The sequence below is a fragment of the Corythoichthys intestinalis genome, chromosome 2 (assembly GCF_030265065.1).
Source record: "Corythoichthys intestinalis isolate RoL2023-P3 chromosome 2, ASM3026506v1, whole genome shotgun sequence".
Taxonomy (NCBI): domain Eukaryota; kingdom Metazoa; phylum Chordata; class Actinopteri; order Syngnathiformes; family Syngnathidae; genus Corythoichthys; species Corythoichthys intestinalis.
In genome coordinates, this window is record NC_080396.1 from 41,690,001 (window position 1) to 41,697,716 (window position 7,716).

At 37.1% G+C, this 7,716-nt stretch overlaps 1 long non-coding RNA gene across 1 annotated transcript; it reads right to left on the minus strand.

Annotated features, from left to right (window-relative positions):
* Positions 1-6,752: 6,752 nt before the first annotated feature.
* Positions 6,753-7,392, minus strand: LOC130930124 (uncharacterized). Its single transcript, XR_009066993.1, has 2 exons — positions 7,088-7,392; positions 6,753-6,959 (listed from the first exon to the last, which is right to left on the minus strand). It is a non-coding gene; the product is annotated as an uncharacterized LOC130930124 (long non-coding RNA).
* Positions 7,393-7,716: the final 324 nt, after the last annotated feature.

The following is a 7,716-nucleotide window of genomic DNA, read 5'->3' on the forward strand; positions in this document are numbered from 1 at the left end:
CTAACAGATGGTGATTAATACATGTAAAATGTGTGTTGTTTCCAGCATCTTCTTCAAATTTCCAATATACAAAAAATGTTTTACTGGGGGAAAATTTTCAATTTTCATGTTTTGTTCAGATCATATGTTTTATATACAACCTCTGCCAAAAATGATGGAATCACCAGTCTCTGAAGATGTTCATGCATTCATTTAATTTTGCAGGAAAAAAAAAACAGATCACAGGCATGACACAATACTAAAGTCATTTCAAATGGCAACTTTCTGGATTTTGAAAACACTAAAAGAAATTAAAATAAAAAGATCTGTTAGTGGGTATCAGTTACATTACAATAGTAATTCCATAATTTTTGTAAGGGGCTGTACTAATGTGGTTTATTTTGTAATACTGATAAAACCCAGTGATGAGTTTGAAGCCTTCAAACAGATAAATGAAACATTCTGTTGGATCATTACACATTAAACACATATACAGATCCTGACAAAAAAGTTTAAAATGAATTATGTCATGATACTAGTAATCGCGTGTGGGTGATACAATCAACTTCCGTCTTTGTAACGAATGGGGAAAGAGGGACGTGATGAATGCCGTAAAGCAGGCAGCACATGCATCTTTTTGTGTGTCTGTGTGTGGGTGTGTGTGTGTGTGTGTGTGTGTGTGTGTGCGTGCGTGTGTGCGTGTGTGTGTGTGTGTGTGCATGGCAGAGTTCCTACCACCCTCCTTGAAGTTAATTAGTTCAAGTGAAAGGGATATAGACCGCCTTGGGCTGTGATAGAAGTGTCATTCCACTATTTGTAAGTCAATCTTTAATCTCGAAAGGTAAGAATATGTTTAATGGAAGGGCGTAGGTTTGGTGTCAATATTGGTAGGGACGATATAACAGCACAACCTGCATGTACATTTTTGCTGGGGACAGGACATCAATAAGACCAAACAGATTGGGTGAACGACGGTCAGGGCTACATTTCTCTCCAGTAAGAACCTAATTAAGTTCAATGATCAATGCAAAATAAATCTGTATTGACCTGTATTTTCACACTGCAAATTTTACAGTAGGATGTCTTAATCTTACATTTTTTTCTTAAATCTAGTCGAATATTTTTTTTTCATCTTGTTTTGCGTTTTAAAGGTTAGTTAACAGATTAATTTGTCAGATTCTTCCACTTACTTTTACAAAATATTACCATTTGTTGTTATTAAGCCCCAAAAACTAAAAGTTGGTCATTTTTCTCCTAAATCAAGAAAAAAATCTTTCAAATAATGTTTTGAACAATATCTATTTTTGAATTAAGAACGTTTCTGACAAACAAGGTTGTTTAAGATTAAATATTGAAGCTTTTTGCTTAAAATAAGTCTGTTAAGCTTATTTTCAGCTAGTTCTTTTTCTTATTTCAAGAAATCTGAGTAAAATTATTTGAAGCACTGGCAGATAATTTCACTTGTTTATAGTAGATTTACAATGAAAACAAGGGAATTTAAGTTTGTCTTTTTTTTTTTCACTTTTAAGGAGGTGGGTTCAGGTGATACACCGTTCGACTCAAACCTTTGTTTCCAAAAACTACTAAAGAAAAATTTTGAAAACTTCCAGAATAAATGTCTGGATTTTATTAGCAAATATTAAATTGCAATATTTGAACGCAAATTTGTGTATTAACATACAGTACAAAGAAATACAAAATTGTTAATCATCTCTAAACTATCCAGGAATGCAAAAAAATAAATAAATAAATAAACATTTGTCTTAATACCACTCAAAATGGTCTGTCTAAATAAATTAAATATAACAAAAAAACTCCTTAGTAAGGGAATAACAAAAATAAATAAAAATGGAGCCTTCCTTCATGAAATACGCTACTGCTTTTGTCCACAAGCACAGCCAAACTCAACAAAAAATGAAAGCTCCTTTGGGCTGCTTTAAGACCACATAAGTAAAATAATAATGAAGACTGGGGGGAAGGCTGTAAACCTGGGTTCACTACATTTCTTACAGCTGAGCAGAGTGTACTATATTACTCACAGTTTAATTATCGTTAAGCATTAACATAGTGGAAAACGCATACAGAAGGATACTTCTACTGTACTTAAGCAGCTACCTACTCAGGTTAGCAAGTTCACACAGTTTATTGTAACGGTAATGCCAACTCTATTACTTCTATTACTTACAGTGGCTGCTGACCGAAAAAAAACTTTCTAATATCCCTCCTCTTCGAAGCGGACGGAGGAGGCGGCTTGTCGACATGTAACGTAATTCTGTACTGTGAGAGTGTGCGTGGGAGGGGTGAAGTCATCAGCCAATATAACGTGCGTTTGAGGAACAAACCTTGGACTGGCTCATTCAGCAAGTGAAAAAGGGGGTAAATGCAAGTCTTAATAATAAAAATAATTCACTTAATAATGGTATGGTGAATTCTATCGTGACAACATATGGGAACACAATCTAAATGACCTACGTATATAACAGAACGCATTATATAATGCAAATAAGGTTGCTTAAAAGTTGGTGGGGACAATTTGAGTATCCTGAAAAGTTGGTAGTGTTTTGTCCCTACCGTCCGTATGCAAACCTACGCCCTCGGTTTAATGAAGGTGGAAAAGTTATTAATATTCACAGGTAATTTGTCCTAATACTGGGTTCCCCTCTACACATTACTAACATTTCTTGTGTACACAACTTCCTTGATCACACTCTTAAGATTTAACTTTCCCCATCGGTTAGATTTTCTCCATGTAAACTGGGATGAGTCACATGGTCATAGGCCGCGAAAATTAACAGCAGGAGGATGAACAAAACAGTTCATCTTACAAGAGAAAGTGCACTTAGCATAAAGAAAAATAAAATACGCCAAGCCAAATTCACCTACTTTATATCCCGCTCCATTTCTATTTCACGTTGATATCTACAGTATCAGCATACTGTATGTAGATTATTAACTTGTCATTAAACAAGAGTATACATTCATTCATTCATTCATTGATATCTACAGTATCAGCATATGTAAAAGTATGCCATTAAAAATAAATGTGTTATAGTCATTAAAATGCATCATTGTTTTATTATTATTAAATTTTACATTCTTTTATGTCTCACAACTATGAAGCCAAAATCACATTGGATGCATGTTGTTTGAAGGCCATCTTTTCCCACCCGAAAGTACCAACTCCAAGAATCAATGTGGGTTTAGTAAGTGAATTTCACTTTATCTTAATGTAAACAAAACAAATAAAAAGTGCTAGGAAAAGTTTTATTTCTTAAATCCACAACAAAAAGAAGAAAACACTGTGACTTTCTGTGTTTTCACAAAAGCCCTTATTTCTAAAACTAGTCTAAGTTTTTTTTTTTTTTTTTTTAATAACTTGACCATAATTAACTGAGGAAAAGCAAAACTTGAAAAATAAAAATATTACTGCTTTGGAGATAATTAGTATAGGTGCATCCTTAAGTCCTTTTTCATGAGGTCAAATAAAGATGAACACGAACAACAAGCTGTGAGCCACAGTAGGGTCTGTGAACCTGCCTGATTGGGTTGGGTGCACAAACATTTCCCAGGATTTACTGTGGGAATGCGGTGGATGATATTATTGGAGCTCTCTGCACAGGCCTTAGACTGAAGCTCCAGGGTAGAGCTTCATTAGATTTAGCGTGACATTCCAAGGTAGATGGGTTATGCAGTGGTTGAGCCTCAAAGGATGCAGTTATCTTCACACCCTTTCTTCAGAGGAAAACGAGTGGCGCTTGACTTCAAACTTTTGTTGTAAAAATTGTTTGGACATGATTTAACCACAACTGAAAAAATCCCATATAGCTCTACACATATGCTACACAGAGTTCCCCTTACCGCCCCTCATAAAATTCAACTTGTAATTAATAGGGATTACTTTGTGCTGCTAGTGGTCCCTTGTTTTGCCCCTTCCTGTTTTAAGTAATGTTTGCATCGAACATAATTATCTCAAAACTGTGTGATGAATGGAGAAATCCTGACAAACGAGGCTGTTGGCCGTTATCGCATATGTGTGCACACATACGTACACTGAGAAACATTCATGTAATGTTCAAGGTACCTTCATTTTGAAGTGCCCCAACTTCTGGGTACAAATCCTCCTTCAACTTGATTTCTTGCTTTCTTTGTAGGCTACTATGTGCAGAAGAGAACAGTTACACTTTTCAGGTCACAAAGACTAAGACTTTTGGGAGTTGACTGTGTCAAAACCAAGACGGAGACAAGTCAAAACAAATAAAACCAGCGAAGAGACCAGGAACATAAACATCAAATTCAAAACTATAACAGGTTGAATAGTTAAAAATCATTTTCTCCTTTTGTTTCAGTCTTCTTCTGTAAATTTAGTAAATTAAATTGCAAAAAAAAAGTCTGTAGCAACTCAAAGTGTAACTACAAACATCAAAATCTTCACGGGTGTTTTGAATTAAATCTTTATCGTGGTGGTGGTGGTGGGAAGGTTTGTTTGTTCCCATCAGTGGTGTGCCATAAAGGTCAGCCCATTGTCTTCTCTGCTGAAATAAACATTTAACTGACCTGCATATTAAACGTATATGAATGGACCAGTTTTAAAATTTTCTATCTATTACTTGGCATGTGAATGCAAACTAATCTGCGAACGGACTTCAGATGCAGGATGGCTAGCCAATGGCGTCCGTGATGGTACTTTTTTCGCCCTCTTATTTTTTTCAATTCTCAAAGCCAGTAAGCGTTGCAGCTGGTAGAATGCTGACTGTGCTGAGGCAGACATAAAAGAAATTAAAAAAAAAAATTAAAAAAAAAACTGAACATTGTGAACTGGATGGTTTGTTTAAACACAGTAAAATTATTTATTAGTTACTTCCAAAAGCAGCATCAACCTCAAATGCCCATAAGTCAAGAGTAATTGTTACGTCCGCGAATACGGAAATAAGGTTGGACCAAGCAGCAGACAACAAGCGGGGATGGCGTACAAGGATTTATTAAGCACTAACGAAAAACAACACGCGATTGCGGAAAGGCAGAAAAAACAAAAAGGGTCCGTGACAGTAGGTCGACGGGGCTCAATAATACAAGGATTTATTAAGCACTAACGAAAAACAACACGCGATTGCGGAAAGGCAGAAAAAACAAAAAGGGTCCGTGACAATAGGTCGACGGGGCTCAATAATACAAACTCGAGGATAACCAAGACAATAGGGAATGGGACGTACTACGTCACTGTTTGGACGCGCCTCCATGCTGGCAATATGATTTACTTCCGGTTCGGCAGAGTCAATGCGGATTGTAACGTGTGGTAGTGCTAAGCTAACTCTTTCGGTGTTTTAGAAAGAAAATATGGGTGCTTATTGTTGCGTTACCGGGTGCAACAGCATCTCCTACGACAAAAAAAGGGGTTAGGAAAAATGGACTCACTTTTCACCGTTTTCCTGCATGGAGGACCAAATATCAGATCACGAAGGTACGACGGATGGCTGGATTGCAGCGGTTCGTCGGAAAAGCATTTCTTATGATCATATTTCTGCTGGAATGAGAGTGTGTTCCTGTCATCTCTACTCTTGTAAGTTGAACGATTTATCCACTTTTGGTTTCAATACGTTTTTCTTTTTTTACACCGTTGTGTAAATCTGCCTCGGTAGCAATGCTCGCCTACTACGACTCACCTACCTGTTGTGTTCCTAGGTAAACCTGCTGACAACACATCCCGATTTGTCACCATCTCTCTTCTTGGATCATTTGACAAAGAAAATTTGTTCAATGGAGTGGTTCCATTTGTCCTGTGTCGGACTCAAACAAGCCCCTGCTGCAGACGCCATCTGGGTCTGCCCTTCTCGTCGATGAACTGCGGGCTTTTAACTTGTGAAAATGCAAGAACTGTAATGCACATATTTATTCTGCCTGGCTATTTAACTACGGCCAGTGACGTATTATTATTATTTTTTTTTTTTTTAAACCACTTTGACAAAGACACGTTTCATTGTAATGTTGAATTTATATATTCTATTATTATTTTTAAATTATAATATTCTTATTTGCACTTATGGACACTTTAGACTGTCAATTCAAATAGTGTTGGAAAAGTTGCAATACCTAAAATAGAAATGCAAGAACTGTAAAGTACATATTTTTACACCTTTATTTACCTAAGGCCACTGGATGTTTTTTAACTGCTTTGAAAAAATACAGGTTTTGTTGTGATCTTGTATTTATATAGTATATAGCTTTTTATAATGTATTATGTATTATAATATTTGCTGCCCCCTGCCAGAGTGTGGGCCATTTTGTACTAAAAGGATTTTAAACTGTCAGTTCAAATACTGTGTTGGAGACTAGTACTTGCAATACTTAAAATGGAAATGCAAGAACTTTAAAGCATATATTTATCCTGTCTGGCAATTTACCCAAGGCCAGTAAATAGTGTTTTAAACTGCTTTGACAAAGACACGTTTATTGTGATCTTGTATTTGTGTATTACTTATAATTATATAATATTTGCTGCCACCGTCAGAGGGTGGGCCTTGTTTGCACTAATTTAAAGATTTTAAACTGTCAATTCAAATATCGTATTGGAGAAATTGCATTACTTGAAATAAATCTATTGCAACTTATCAGTCCCAGTTCTTGTCTACAACACTGTCCAAAAATTGTCAATGCATATTCCAAATAGAATAACAAAATTAAGTCAGCTGACTTTGTAATTATTACACCTGTTTATTATGAAGACCTGAAGTAAACAACAAGCAGTTACAGTTCGCCAAGAAGTTGTTCAAGTCATGTTTTGGTATTCATATTTTATTGACTTTTCACAACAACACTTGGGATCGTGTTTGTAAGAGCAGAGCAAACAGAAGTTTCAGCGTGCACTCTTCGCCTTTCCAACCTCTCATAACGCTCCGATGTGGTGCGCTTGACCTCAGAATAACCCAAGAAGAGATATGGTGACCAATCGGGATGTGTTGTCAGCATTTCATATGCAGGTTTTCCTAGTAACACAACAGGTAGGGGAGGAGGAGTAGGTTAGAATTGCTACCGACGCAGATTTACACAACAGTAAAAAAAACACACAAAAAAAAACGTATTGAAACCAAAACGGATAAATCGTTCAACTTACAAGAGTAGAGATGAGGGGAATACTCTCATTCCAGCAGAAATATGATCATAAGAAATGCTTTTCCGACGAACCGCTGCAATCCAGCCATCAGTCGTGCCTTCGTGATCTGATATTTGGTCCTCCATGCAGGAAAACGGTGAAAAGTGAGTCCAGTTTTCCTCGCCCTTTTTTTAGTCGTAGGAGAAGCTGTTGCACCCGGTAACACAACAATACACACCCATAATTTCTTTCTAAAACACCGAAAGAGTTAGCTTAGCACGACCACACGTTACAATCCGCATTGAGTCTGCCGACCCGGAAGTGAATCATATTGCCAGCATGGAGGCGCGTCCAAACAATGACGTAGTACGTCCCATTCCCTATAGGCAGAGAGCTGGCAAAATACGAATACTCAAATACCTGCACAAGGTAGAGATTAAACGGAGGGCAGCACAACAAACAAAATCCGAGACCGGGAATAAGCGAGAGTAGCAAGGCGAAAGTGCGAGAATCTAATGGCGATCAGCAAGCAATATCTCGACAGCCTTCTTCAGGATCAGCCGTGCTTAAATGCTGTGTTGATGAGCCCGCATTGAGTGCAGGTGCGACGTCAGGAACGCCCCCCACAATGAGCTCTGTAACGAAACATA